General features: G+C 43.8%; 1 long non-coding RNA gene across 1 annotated transcript; it reads left to right on the top strand.

The window, feature by feature from the left end:
- The first annotated feature begins 6,142 nt into the window (after positions 1–6,142).
- Positions 6,143–11,483, top strand: LOC129707570 (uncharacterized). Its single transcript, XR_008725203.1, has 3 exons — positions 6,143–6,618; positions 11,014–11,087; positions 11,250–11,483. It is a non-coding gene; the product is annotated as an uncharacterized LOC129707570 (long non-coding RNA).
- The last annotated feature ends 2,944 nt before the right edge of the window (positions 11,484–14,427 follow it).

Raw genomic sequence — 14,427 nt, 5'->3', positions numbered from 1 at the left:
ACAAGGTGGCAGACCTGGTCACACAATGGGTAAAATGGCAGACATGGATGTGATGGATTTGTGTTGTATGAATGAATCTATAACCTGCTGGGACTCTGGGCAGTGGATAATTTGATGGCATCTGCCCACAGAACGATTGGCAGAAGAGCAACTGTCTTGTGCAGGGTGGGTTTGAACCTTTTGCCAACAATCTACAGGTGGGGGTTTTTTCTGCTCTCTGGGAGCATTGAGTAGTCCTGAGCTCAGCAACATTGAAAAGCTGTTGGAAGTTGGAATGTTTGCTTTGGATTATTACTGTTTAAACTGACAAACATTTCACATGTTGTCAGAGACTAAAATTATGACAATCTTTTTTTTTTCAGTTTTGTTTCTATTGTCAGAGAGAGTTTTTCTTCACTTGGGCTCTCACCTGCCACTTCTGTAAAAGGGTAAGACTATTGATTTTTTTAGTTCACCAATGTGTCAATGTCGAGGCTAGTACACATCCAGCAGTTTACAACTATTCCGGAAAAGAAATGTAGACATTTGCAAAAGGAACATAATGGAAGGAGACACAAAGAACTGCAATTTTAAAGATGGAAAAGTCTGCTTCCTGCATGGAAGCACACCCTTTGGCCCATCGAGTCCATGCTGTTCACCCATTCACATTGGTTCTATACTATCCCACTTTCCCATCAACTCCCTACACACTAGTGGCAATTTTAGAGGCCATTAACCGACCAACCCGTACATCTTTAGGATGTGGGAAAAAAATCAGAGCATCCAGAGGATCCCCACATAGGCACAGAGCATGTAAACCCCACACAGACAGCACCCAAGGTTAGGATTGAACTCTGGTCTCTGAGACAGCTCTACCAGCTGTGCCACTGTACCGCCAATGCTGGAATCTTGAATAAAATACAAGTCAAGTCAAGTTTATTCGTCACATACACATACGTGATGTGCAGTGAAATGAAAAGTGGCAATGCTCGTGGACTTTATGCAAAAAGACAAACAAACAAACAACCAAACAAACTATAAACACAATCATAAACACACACATATTCTTTTACATATTAAATATTGGAAGGAAAAACGTTCAGTAAAGTTAGTCCCTGGTGAGATTTACAGTCCGAATGGCCTCTGGGAAGAAACTCCTTCTCAACCTCTCCGTTCTCGCAGCATGGCAACGGAGGCATTTGCCTGACCGTAGCAGCTGGAACAGTCCGTTGCATGGGTGGAAGGGGTCTCCCATGATTTTATTGGCTCTGGAGTTGCACCTCCTGATGTATAGTTCCTGCAGGGGGGGGCGATGTTTTGGAGTAACTCGCTGGTCAGGCAGCATCTCTGGAGGACATGGATGGGAGAGGTTTTGGGTCGGGACCCATCTTCAGCATTGGACTGAAGAGTTCCTACCCAAAACATCACCTATTCATTCCCTCCGGAGAGACGGCCTGACCTGCTGAGTTACTCCAGCACGTTGTGGTGTTGTAGACGCAACTTAAGCTCCACCATACAGATAGGAACATCTCACTTTGCTTTGCTACTTGGGTTCTACATTGCTTTTATCAGACATTTGTCTGAGTTTTCAATTTCTAGAGTTAATTGTTCTAGCCATGGGTGAAGATTGCAGATTTGGTGCAATGGGTTAAGGATAGCCACCAATTCCGATTTCTTGCAGCCACCACTGAATGGTGTGGGCTTAACAAGGACAATATGGGCCTTTTGCCTTTGGATTCTTGGATGAAGGCAGTCTAAAAGCATTCAATGTCTTTTACAGCAATAATACAAGTACAACTGACATAATTCCAATCAAGAAGTTAGACTTCCTTAGCCAAAAGCCTTTGTACTAACTAACTATTGGTTGAGTAAAGTTGCCTGATGTTAATCCAATTTATGGGCTTCAGTCTCGTTGCATATTAATAACAAATGTGTTGCATTTTTTTTACAGATAAATCTGTTCAGAGTGCTCTACGAAGGTAAGATTGCTAAAACTATTCTAAGTGTAAAGTTCCTATTATCCAAATCAAACTTGATTCCCCACCACCACAATATGTATCTGTAATTGTGAAAGCTACTCTCTCGCATTTGAAGGCTGATTATTAGCATGCAAACTATTTTAAATTGGGGTATTCATTTAACAGTAAACAATATACAGACAAATAAAAATTCACTGTGACTGAACACTAGGTTTAAACGTTGATATGTCTCAATGTATTAATCTTGCGTGCCTGAGGATGAGAGGGGTTTTTCCATTGTGAACGCCTGTTTTTTGATCCATAGAAACTGTTCTCGCTGCTAAGGGAGTCAAGTCAAGTCAAGTCAAGTTTATTTGTCACATACACATACGAGATGTGCAGTGAAATGAAAGTGGCAATGCTCGCGGAACAACAAAACAACCAAACAAATTATAGACACAATCATAACACACATATTATTTTACGTAATAAATAATAGAAGGAAAAACGTTCTGTACAGTTAGTCCCTGGTGAGAAAGGCGTTTACAGTCCGAATTGCCTCTGGGAAGAAACTCCTTCTCAACCTCTCCGTTCTCACTGCATGGCAACGGAGGCGTTTACCTGACCGCAGCGGCTGGAACAGTCTGTTGCAGGGGTGGAAGAGGTCCTTCATGATTTTGTTTGCTCTGGAGTTGCACCTCTTGTTGTATAGTTCCTGCAGGGGGGTGAGTGAAGTTCCCATAGTGCGTTCGGCCGAACGCACTACTCTCTGCAGAGCCTTCTTGTCCTTGGCAGAGCAATTCCCGAACCAGATGGTAATGTTCCCGGACAAGATGCTTTCCACCGCTGCTGCGTAGAAGCACTGGAGGATCCTCAGAGACACTCTGAATTTCCGCAATTGCCTGAGGTGGTAAAGGCGCTGCCTTGCCTTGCTCACCAGTGCTGAGGCGTGTGATGACCATGTCATATCCTCAGAGATGTGGACTCCCAGATATTTAAAACAGTTCACCCTATCCACAGGATCCCCATTTATACTCAATGGAGTGTACGTCCTCGGATGATGTGCCCTCCTAAAGTCCATGATCAGCTCCTTCGTTTTTTTGATGTTCAAGAGGAGGCTGTTCTCCTGGCACCAGAGTGCTAGATCAGCCACCTCCTCCCGGTAGGCCCTCTCATCATTGTCTGAGATCAGGCCCACCACCACAGTGTCATCAGCAAACTTAATTATTGAATTGGAGCTGAACCTAGCCACACAGTCATGTGTGTACAGGGAGTACAATAGGGGGCTGAGGACGCAACCCTGGGGCGATCCTGTGCTCAGGGTGAGGGACTTCGATGTATTCCCTCCCATCTTGACTACCTGGGGCCTGGCGGTGAGAAAGTCCAGGACCCAGGCACACAGGGAGGTGTTGAGCCCCAATTCCAGTAGCTTCCCGGCCAGTCTGGTGGGGACTATCGTGTTGAAGGCTGAACTGTAGTCTATGAACAGCATCCTCACGTAGCCCCCCTTCTGGCTGTCCAGATGGGAGAGAGCGGTGTGCAAGACCTGGGAGACCGCATCGTCCGTGGACCTGTTCGGACGGTATGCAAACTGCAACGGGTCCTGCAACACGGAGTGTTCTGCATTAAGAATAGCTCTAATGTAGTCTCTAATATTGCTTGGCAAACAGGGCAGGGTTGGATTAGAAATGTCCTTTCTCTCATTCCCAATTTATCACTCGCTGTGATTCTCATTACTTATACTCATCAAACCTGCTGCTACCAACCCATCCTTCAAGATGCTTTTGACACTTCTTGGCAAACACACTTGTCTCTACTTTCCCGTGTAAGTGCTTGAAGCTTGCCTTTGAATGCACTACTCCCAGGTGTTGTCTGTCAGTACCATTCTGTCTCTGGGAATGAAGCTTAACCCTGTGCGGTATGGCTGTTTTTTTCACTCTTTTTATTTTTAGTGAGTTTTAGTGTTTTGTCTTTTGGAGTTCTAGTCTTTTTTATGTGGGGGGTGGGGGGGGAGGAAGGGGGAAACTACTTTCAAGGTCCCTACCTGGTCGGAGAAGCACCTTTTTCGACCCTTCAATTTCGACCCGTCCTCGCGGCCTACCAGCGGGCCTGGAACGGTGTTTCCTGAGGGACCTCGGCTTCAGCGGCAGCACAGCGCTGGAGCGCTATCGCGGAGTGGGCGATGCCTTGCCCGGGTCACCGCGCTGGAGCTCCGGTGAGCTGAAGACCGCCGAGAAAAACATCGTGGAGCTGCGGAACTGTGGAGCGGCCAGCTGAACTTTAACATCGGGTGCCTGGGATCTCTCGCTGAGATCGCCAGTGGTGAAGCTCCTTCCGGCGCGGCCTTGTCGGCTTCGGAAGCCACGGTCTCCAGTACGGAGGCGGCTGTTCCAGGGTTCCCCTGCCGCTGAGAGGACTCTCCCGACGCCGGAGCACCATCACCCGGCGAGAACGACCTGGAACATCGGGCCTCCGTAAAGGCAACTGTGGAGGCCTCAATAGGCCCGACTATGGGTGGACATGGGATGGGGACTGGACTTTGTGCCTTCCCTCATAATGGGAACCATTGTGGGGGGATGTTTTTATGTTTAAATTTCTTTATTATTGTTATGTCTGTGTTCTTTCTTTATTTGCTGCATTGGCAAGAAGCATTTCACTACACCTAGGTGTATATGACCAATAAAATAACCTTTGAACCTATCCACAGGGGTTAAGAGGAGGTCGTTGAGGCATGGACTATCCCAACATTTAAGAAGCAGTTAGAAACATAGAAATAGGTGCAGGAGGAGGCCATTCGACCCTTTGAACCAGCACCGCCATTCATTGCGATCATGGCTGATCGTCCCCAATCAATAACCCGTGCCTGCCTTCTCCCCATATCCCTTGATTCCACTAGCCCCTAGTGCTCTATCTAACTCTTAAATCCATCCAGTGATTTGGCCTCCACTGCCCTCTGTGGCATGGAATTCCACAAATTCACAAATTCCACAAATTCACAGTTAGACAGGTACATGGATAGGGCAGGTTTGGAGTGATATGGACCAAATGCTGGCAGGTGGGACTGGTGTAGCTGGGACATGTTGGCTGGTGTGGGCAAGTTGGGCTGAAGGGTCTGTTTCCACACACTGTATCACTCTATGACACGATCTATGACACAGCCCAGTGACTGAATAAAGACTCTGCCATGTATGGTTAGGAAAGTTGCAGATATTGGAATTGTGAAATAGAAATTGCTGGGTAAACTCAGTAGGTCAGGCAGCATTCATGGAGGGAGAAGAAAGGTTAAAGTTCCAGTTTGAGGAGCATTTGCTGCATACCTTGTACTTGCTGATCTAGTTTTGGTTTCATCTCCCAAAACCTTTTGAATGTAATTCTTTATTTTTCAATGCTCTTTTCTCTGCTACTTGACTTCTTTCCATGTCTATCATGTTTGCATCAAGTTGCTACTGCCTGTCGCTAAATACTGCCATTCTCCCTTCAGCACTAGCTGCCCTGATCTTTAATGTGTGGTGCAGATGTTTGCATTGGAGATCTATTCTCCTGGACCTTTGGTTTGTTCCTTTTCTGACATTGTTGCAGGCCATGTCTTTGGCCAAGCTTCAATCTAACCCTTTGTAAATTTGGCTTTGCTCCAGGTTCCATGCTGATTGAAGATGCAAAGTGTAGTCTCTCGAGGCTCATTTACTTTCCTCTGGGGGAAGTGGTCTTTGTCTCCGCTGGAGTGAGGGCAAACAATGAGCATTTCATCACTGGGTGATGTGCAGCTGTGATTAGCTGCATAATGTAGCTAAGGGTGCTGCCCACACCCGAGGATATGTCAATGTTGCAATCTCCCCAACCTTGAGCTTCAAACCTGCACTTGTCTGAATCCAATCCCAAGTTCATCCAGGCTGCCTAGGAGAAGTGAGACTTGGTTGGCACTGTGTGGCCAGGTTGATCAAGTACTGCCGCCCATCACTAGGGTTTTGGAGCAGATGTATGGTGGGTGTATCAGTAACCTATTAGTAACAAAGATTTGCTGCGTTTGTTTGGTTGATATGTGTGGAACTAAATCCACCACTCTCTGGTGCAACGCAAGAACTAAAGCAGTAAAGCTGTGGCAACACCATTTCCAACTGAGCCTTCTGATACAGACATTGTGTCATTCCTAATATCATGGGAAAGTTAGTTCTTTCAAGAAGGCCCCATTCTATCGTGTGGGAACATTTGTACCGGTGATGCAGAAATCCAAAATTAATCATTGTTACACCACTAGGCTAATTCCTGCATTAAATTCAGATTAGTGAATGAATGCACCTCTCGCCCACTGGATCAATGGCGAGAATGGGGCACTTCCAATGCAAGTAGGTGATGCCTCAGTCAGCAAAAGAGGGTTTATCCCTTAACGGGCTGAAGCCTATGTGTGGAGAACACTGAATCACAAGCAGCTGCTCGATTCAATTAGTTCCACACAAATTATCTTTAAATAGCATTGATTAAAGAAAAGGAGGAATGGATGTGAAAATATTATATTATGAATAAACTAATCTAGCTATTCATATCTTGTAGATGCAAATCCTCTCCCATGTATGCACCTTCCTGTAATCCGTAAGCCATTGGCAGCAAAGACTGCAGATGCTGGTGTCCAGGTAGAAACATGCCGATGTGGATGGGAAAAGGTACAACAGTGGGACACGTCTGAGTGAGTATTATCACAAGTTCCATTAGTTGAACTTCGGCATCAACTAATGCATTTAATCTTCAACATGTGCACCTGTTGGTTATCTGAAATAATAAACACAATGCTGGGAAGATTAGCCGGTCAAGCAGCATTCGTGGAAAGAAGTGGTTAATGTTTCAGGTTGTCAACCTGTAACGGAATGTCGGCAGAAATTTCTTCCTGCAGCTGGTGGCAAATATTTGGAGTTCTCTGCCCCAGCAAGTTGTGGAAACCGGGTCATTAGAACTATTTAAAGTGATGTGGGTAAATATTTGATAGATCAAAGAATTGATTGATATGGCACAGGAGAGGAGTTGAGGGCAACATACACCAACCATGTCATATTAAATGAGAAATGGGGATAGGGCAAGGAGCAGGTTGAAGAGCCTGATGGCCAACTTCTGCTTGTATGTTTTTGCTCTTGCACCACTGACAACTGCTTTACCATATAGATTATGTCGGTTTGCATCTCAATGCGAATTGGGTTTTATTCCAATAATGTTGTACCATTAGTGTTGCGCAGAGATTTTCCTGTGTACATTTTGTTAGGATACTAATAGAGAGCTTCATGGTCATTGCTTAGTTTAGACTGACTGACTGCCTTTAGGAGCCAATAAATGTTTCCTGGTACCTTTGTAACCAGGAAAAAAGTTAACCATGTCGACAAAATAGGAAACTGTCCAGTTTCCCCACGTATATAATAGTCATAGAGCTGGAATAGTCATAGCACGGGAATATGTTGACAAGTTGTGCAACTGAACTAGTACCAATTGTCAGCACCTGCCCAGTAACTCTCCAAACCTTTCATATCCATGTAGCTGTCCAAATGTTTTACAACATCAAAATTGCGCCCATCACTAACACTTCCTTTGGCAGCTTATTCAATGCACGTGTTAATCTGCTCCCCCCCCCCCCCCCCCCCCCCCCTCCCCCCCCTTTGTCTAGTTCAGTAAAAACACTAAGTCAAGCACTGGAACCACTAAACTTTATTTTTGAACAAACAACAAATCCCCCTATACGATACCTAAACCACCGTGGGTTCGATCTTCATCTCTGCCTGGCCAAGCCCTTCAGCCTCGTGCAGGCAGACACTACCAAAAGGACACGCTGTCCCAAGCGCCCTTCCAGAAGATCGACACCGATCCAAATGGGGACTACCTTTTATAGGTCAACAAACCCTGAGGGGCCAAACTACATAGGTAGGGGTGGTTCCCCTTACTAGCCAATTACACATATTGATTACATTAAAGTATTATTGACAGTCCCCTAACGCAATTGCAAAGAATCCAGAATCCCAAACAATGTTTCTCCAGAAGCTTCTGGAAGGAAGTCAATTAACTGAATAATGCAACATTTACCCTGGCAGTACAAACAATTTAGCCAGGGCTTCACACATTGGCCAATCACCAAACATCAGGGCAACTGTCTTTCAACATTATTTACAATCCCTTTGCAGCAATCCAAACAAAGCTATGCATTTATAACACCTTGAAGTTTATTTGCAGGGTCCTCGTACATATTATCAATTGAGAGGAGAGCTGGATCTTTTCCCATCCTGCATATCAATCTAGAGCTCAGACTGGCTGGCGCCACCCACAGCCTGTAATTTTCCACAGACAAAGGTTAAGCAAATCTTACAAATGCAGGGATCCTCCATTTTATAGTGTCTTTAATTTGGTCAATATTAACACACGCATACCCTCGGTAGTGGGGAAAAAAAATCCCCTCAAGTCCCTTTTAAATCTTTCCCCTCTCACTTCAGACCTTTAGATACCCCTACCCTGGAGAAAAGACTATGGCTATTCATCTTATCCATGCCCCTCATGATCGTATAATGCTCTAAGATCGCACCTCAGCTTCCTATGCTCGAGGGGGAAAAAATACAGTCTCTTCTTTAACTCAAACTCTTCATTCCCGGGAACATTCTCAGAGATTTGTTGCACGCACTCCAGTTTAAAGACATTGTTCCTAGAGCAGGGCAACCAAAACTATACGTAGTACTGCAAATGTTGCCTTGCAATTTCTTGTACAGCCATACATGACGTCCCAACTCAATCATTATTGATTTGACAAATCATTTGAGCAAAAATGTGACCATTGAAGTCAATGTGCCTTGTTCACTACCTTGTCTACCTGTGTTGTTACTTTCAGGGAACTAAGTGCTCAGTCTTAGGTCTTTCTGTTCTACAAAGGTTCCCAGTTCAATTACCTTGCAAGTCCTGCCCTGGTTGCCTATGGAAATGCAACACATTGCATTTCATTAAATTAAACATCATCTACTATTCTTTGGCCTAGTTAGAAAATAGACAATAGAACAAAACGGTAGAAGAACTGTCCCTTCAGTCCACAATGTCTGTGCTGAGAATGCTGCCAAGACAAACTCTTGTCTGCCTCCACATAATCCATATACAAGGGTCTAGACCCAAAACGTCACCCATTCCTTCTCTCCAGAGCTGCTGCCTGTTCCGCTGAGTTACTCCAGTATTTTTTGACCATCTTCGATTTAAACCAGCATCTGCAGTTCTTTCCTACACATTTTGTCTGTTTGTCTGTTCCCTCCCTTCCCTGTATATTCTTGTGCCTATCCAAAAGTGTCCTAACTCTATTGTTGAATATGCCTCCATCGCCTTCTGGCACTTTGTTCCAGGCACCCACCACTCTGTTGACGGGGGGGGGGGGGGCTAACCACGGTTAGCCTGTGGCCTGAAGCTGCATCAGGACCTCCTGACTTTTACACTCAGTGCTTCAACCAATGAAGACAAATATACCATGTGCTGCTATTACCACTTTAACTAGTGTGTTGCCACTTTTGGGTCATTATTGGATATTGTTAACATCTCCCTTGGAGTTTGACCTAGATTAGATAATTACTGCAAATCGGAGTAAATAACAAATGGTGTAAGCGGTTGTGCATCTTTGCACTTGGTGTTAAGTTGCCTATTGGACTGCTGGTAGTTTTGCTAGATTGTGCAGTTGGATTAACATTGATTTTTAACTTGATCTTGAGCATTCCCTGCTTAAGGGAAAGTACACCAATTAACTAATTCCTCATTTTGGCCTTGTGGTAAGTCTTGAATGCCTGTTGGGAAACTGTATCATTTTTAGTGTTTGCCCTGTGATTGTGTTCTGGAGATATTAACATTATCCTATGAACCTATCTGCAGCTTGGAGCTGTATATAGCATTGATTGCGATCATTAATGCTTTAATTCGTCCATGTGGCGATGGCGATTTGGCAATATCTCCATTGTAGGAATGTGGAAGTGCATTTGAAAAATCCACACTATTGTGCTGGATGCAAATGCTTCATAGAAGATTTTCGAGCCTGCCCGCCATGATCATGGCTGATATCCAACTTATCCCGATTCTGAGCCACAAGGGCCATTAATTCCCTCTTATTATAGCCATGAAACTACCCTCTGTTCACCACTGTTCAATGTTCCCTCAGAAAATTCCCCCTTATCCTAAGCTGTGACCCCTGTCCTGGACTTCCCCAGTGAACAATCTTCCTGGCCTGATTTTTGAAAAAGATCCACAATCTCCTAAATTCTAAACAAGTTATGTCTGGATGTTGACATCCTAAAGTCTAGCACTCCCTCTATATAATGTCTTCGGATTTGGAGACCAAACTGCATACTGCTGGTTTAGGGAGCTCCTATACTCAAATCCTCTTGCTAAAAGCCAACATGCTAGAATGACTGGTGTACCATGACACCCAGGTCTCGCTGCATCTCCCCCTTTCCCAGGCCACCATTTAGATAATAGTGTAGGGCCACCAAAATGGATAACCTCACATTTATCCACATTATACTGGCCATGGTTTGCAGTCTCCTAGCATCCTCCTCACACCTAACACTGCCCCCCAGCTTAGTGTCATCCGCAAACTTGGAGATATTGCCTTCAATTCCCTCATCCAGTGTTCGGCAGAAAAATCTGCTGATTTAGGGAGCAAGAAACAACATGCAGGTCAGGCAGATTCTGTAGGGAGGATTGGATGGTTTGGGTTGGTGCCTTTCACTGGGACTCAAGTCTCAGCATCTGCAGTGTCTCCATTTTAATGCCTCATTGCTGATCCATGGAGGTTTGGTCAGGGCTGCCTGCAAGTGATAATTAAAGTATGAAAAAACTGGAGTGAATGCCATGCAGGAAATCTTCCCTTGACGTGTAAGGGTACTGATTACAAATCCTGGAAATAGCGGGCAAAGATTGCTTTGTGGAAGATTATGTGATTTCTTGTCCATTTTGGTGATTAGCACACGTCTTTGCTACATTTGTAAGCACCTTGAATGTGACAGGCTTTCCTGGACGCTGGTAGCTGCTAAATTCAGCCTTTCTCTTACAGAATGGTGGTGTAATATTTTGTTGCATTTGTTTTAAGGTGGAAACCCAAGGTGCAGAGTCAAGAGCCGGCACATTTGATTGAACACTGTTAAGCTGGATGTGAGAAATGAAGTAAGTGAAACCCATGTTCATAAGAAAGAAAAATGCGATGCGAATGATTGTGGTATGTGAGTGAACTGGGTGATTATCTTGCTCTGGGTCCATACTTAGAACTTGTTGAATAAGGTGGAAAGCAGTGATGAATAGTGATTGCCAACATTAATTGCCCCACAGGTACTGGACACCAGCCATTTGAAGCATTTGTACGTCAATTAAGAGGTTCTTTCTGGAAGTTTAATAATCGATTGTTAATTGATGTTGGAACCCTGGATCTTTCTCAACTAATGAAGATGGAGTAAGATGATGATGAGACGTTTATCTTGGAATCCACACTTCAACTTTCTATGTCTGGCAATGATATCTGAAAAACTAGAGGGAATAAGAAATGGCTGCCTCCTCAACATGTAGAATTAAGGTTCTATAATTGTGACTACAGCTGTAGAAAAGTACTTTCAAACAAAAAGGGTTGCAATTTTATTGATATTTAATGTCTGAACCCTTAAACTCCACTACAGGAATATTTTGGACTTGTGAGAACATTGATCCATTTCAGTACCTCCGTCATGCCTGAAATCTTCAATGAATTATAAATCTCAATCTGGATTAGGAAGTGGTTTGCAGTTCTATTTTTTGCATTGCAAGAATGTTTCCACTGAGGAGCTGCTTCGACCCCTGTCTCACAGAGCACTTCAGGATCTCCAAGGGTTCACCACTCTTGTCTCTTTCTTGGATTTGCACAGATGATGAATCATCTCCCCTCCAACTCCGGCTTGAACGGGCACCATTTGCTCTCCAATCAACCCCCCCCCCCACCACACAGTAATGCAACTTGGCTCCACTGAAAACGCAGGATGCCCAATGTGGTTCTTGATTTATTCATATTTTGTATAATTGATGTCTTGATCTGAATTGTGCTTTCTTCAGGTTGGGATGTGGGTGGGGAGTTGGGAATAGGTGCTGATGAGCATCAGAGGTGAAGGGTTTAGGGTGCAAACCTTCTGAATTCTAGGACCTGTTGTTTCCTAATCTAGATTGTGAACATTATTCATTTAACATGAGGTGTGTGAAAGAGGTAACTCGCTGCCAAAAATCTGACTGTATTCTGATATAGAATTATTTTGTAACCCAACTGTATTTTATGGATTTAGCTTTTGTGTATGCTGATTTATTAGGCATGGCTTGACATAAATGGAGAGAGCTCTTTTGAAATAATTTTACTACTATTTTAATAGGGTGAATTGGTTGTGATCTTGGATCCCTTTATCAATCTTAGCACTTAAATTTTATTGTATAAATTGTTGAACACTTATTTATTGGGCACATTTTTATGTTTGATGGGCACTTTGAGCAAGTTCTTGATATTAGAATTGTAATCACTTGTGCTCGATATCACTGCACTGTTCCCCTTGCTGTACACTACCTGTAGTAGCATGATCCGCTGCCCAGGGCTCACACAGAGCCCAGCGTCATTTCACAACTGGAAAGGATGTTTTAGTCTATTTATTGATCTGCCTATATTAGATGTACTCCTGACTCTTTAATGTGGAACTAAAAAAAATATGTGCAGAATAAAATATTTGGTTATTTTTGTATAATGGCTGCAAGTGAATGGCACATCATGTTCTGTGGTGGGTTCTCCCGAGGAAATCATTTGGCTCTTTGAAACTCGCTTGCGCCTTTTCCTTCAGTTTGTTTCTTTGTCGAAGGACGGGCATAATTACACGGTGAAAGTTCTTTATTAGAAACCGATTCCGTCGCCCGAGTTGAGAATTTCTGAACTTAATTAATCTAGAGAAATCTTTCTTCTATTCTCTCCCCCCCTTTTACTTAAGCAGGTTATTTTATCTGACCTTTGGTTATTAACTCCAATTGCCAGAGGAAAATGTCTCTCCGTTTTGCTTCATCAATGTTTTAAATGTCAATTACCAGATGTCTCATTGATAGTTCCTTTTATTCTTGAGAAAACTGGCCTCTAATCAGCAACTAATCCCTGAAGTCCCCCTTTGGTAAAACTCCTCTCTGTTCTTTCCCAGACTCTCAATGTCCTGAAATGTAGGCCCCAGATCTCTAGATGTTCTTACAGGTGATGGCTAATTAGATATTAGCACAACATTCCTGATTTTGTTGCCTTGCTCTACAAACCTGGGAATTGTACACATCTTCTCTTTATTATTCGCCACCTTCAAAGGGTTAGAAATATTAGTCCTAGGTCTCTGAGATTGTGTTGTCTTGGATTAATAGCATATCTGTTTATACATCCATTTGCTGTGAAACATAAGCAGATGTATAGCAACTATTCCATGATATCTGTGGAAGTTGGAAGAGCTGGGAAGCAAGTGTCATAAACCAGTGGAGTTTCTGGGTGATAGTTGTAATATTGTTGATACTTTCAATGTTGAGAATCTATTAAACTTCTGTTGGAGATGTTCATTGCCCAACACTTGAATGTCAATTGTTTATCAACCCTCACCTCCCTGCCTTGTGTGGACTTGGGTAGATACATTGAATTGCTACAATGAATTGAATGCTACAATGATTGGAGTAACCCCACCTTGTGACTCTTCACAAAGTATCTGACGGAAGATTTGAATTCCTTTCAACAAGATGTTATTGCGATTTTTGTCCTTCATAGGCTGGAGTGTTGCATTTAAGAGTTGGCACATTATGTTGCAACTTTAAGTGCCAGTTAGGCTGCACTTGAGTATTTTGTGCAGTTTTGCTATAGCAAGGATGTGATTGTGCTGGAGTGAATACAGAGGAGATGCACCAGGATGCTGCCTGGTTTGGCGAACGTTAGTTTGGGGAGAGATTGGATAGGTTTGGGCTGATATCCCTGGAATGAAAAGGGTTGAGGCGCGATCTGATAGAGGTATATGAGATTGAGCGGCACAGATAGGATAGATGGTGAATTATTTTGGCATGGTCGGGGTTTCAAAGAAAGTTGTCCGAGACTTAAGTTGAGAGGATGGAGTTTAAGGGGATCAGAACATTTTTTTGAGGGCTAATATCTGCCAAAGAAGGTGATGGGATTGGATACAACTGCTGCTTTTAAGAGGCATTTAAAGAAACACTAGAGGAGGCAAGGCATAAAAATGGTCCTAATGTGGGCAAGTGGAATTTGTAGATGGACTAGCCCGGCACCATGTGGACCTCTGGGTTATTGGTGTTGCCTTGGCTTCTTCCACCAGCCCCCTGCCCCTTCCACTGTAAGGACTGATGTTGTGAACATCATGTGTGAGACCCAGCCATCCCACCACGCAATGCCTCTTGCTCCTGGGGCTCTTCGCCTGCCCAGGATTGATTTCAGATTCCACACATAACCCAGGCCAGATCTCCTCTCGCCCACTGAATG

Source organism: Leucoraja erinacea, chromosome 21 (assembly GCF_028641065.1).
Source record: "Leucoraja erinacea ecotype New England chromosome 21, Leri_hhj_1, whole genome shotgun sequence".
In the NCBI taxonomy this organism is placed as follows: domain Eukaryota; kingdom Metazoa; phylum Chordata; class Chondrichthyes; order Rajiformes; family Rajidae; genus Leucoraja; species Leucoraja erinaceus.
The sequence above is the reverse complement of the archived record's forward strand: the minus strand, read 5'-3'. Positions and strand labels throughout refer to the sequence as shown.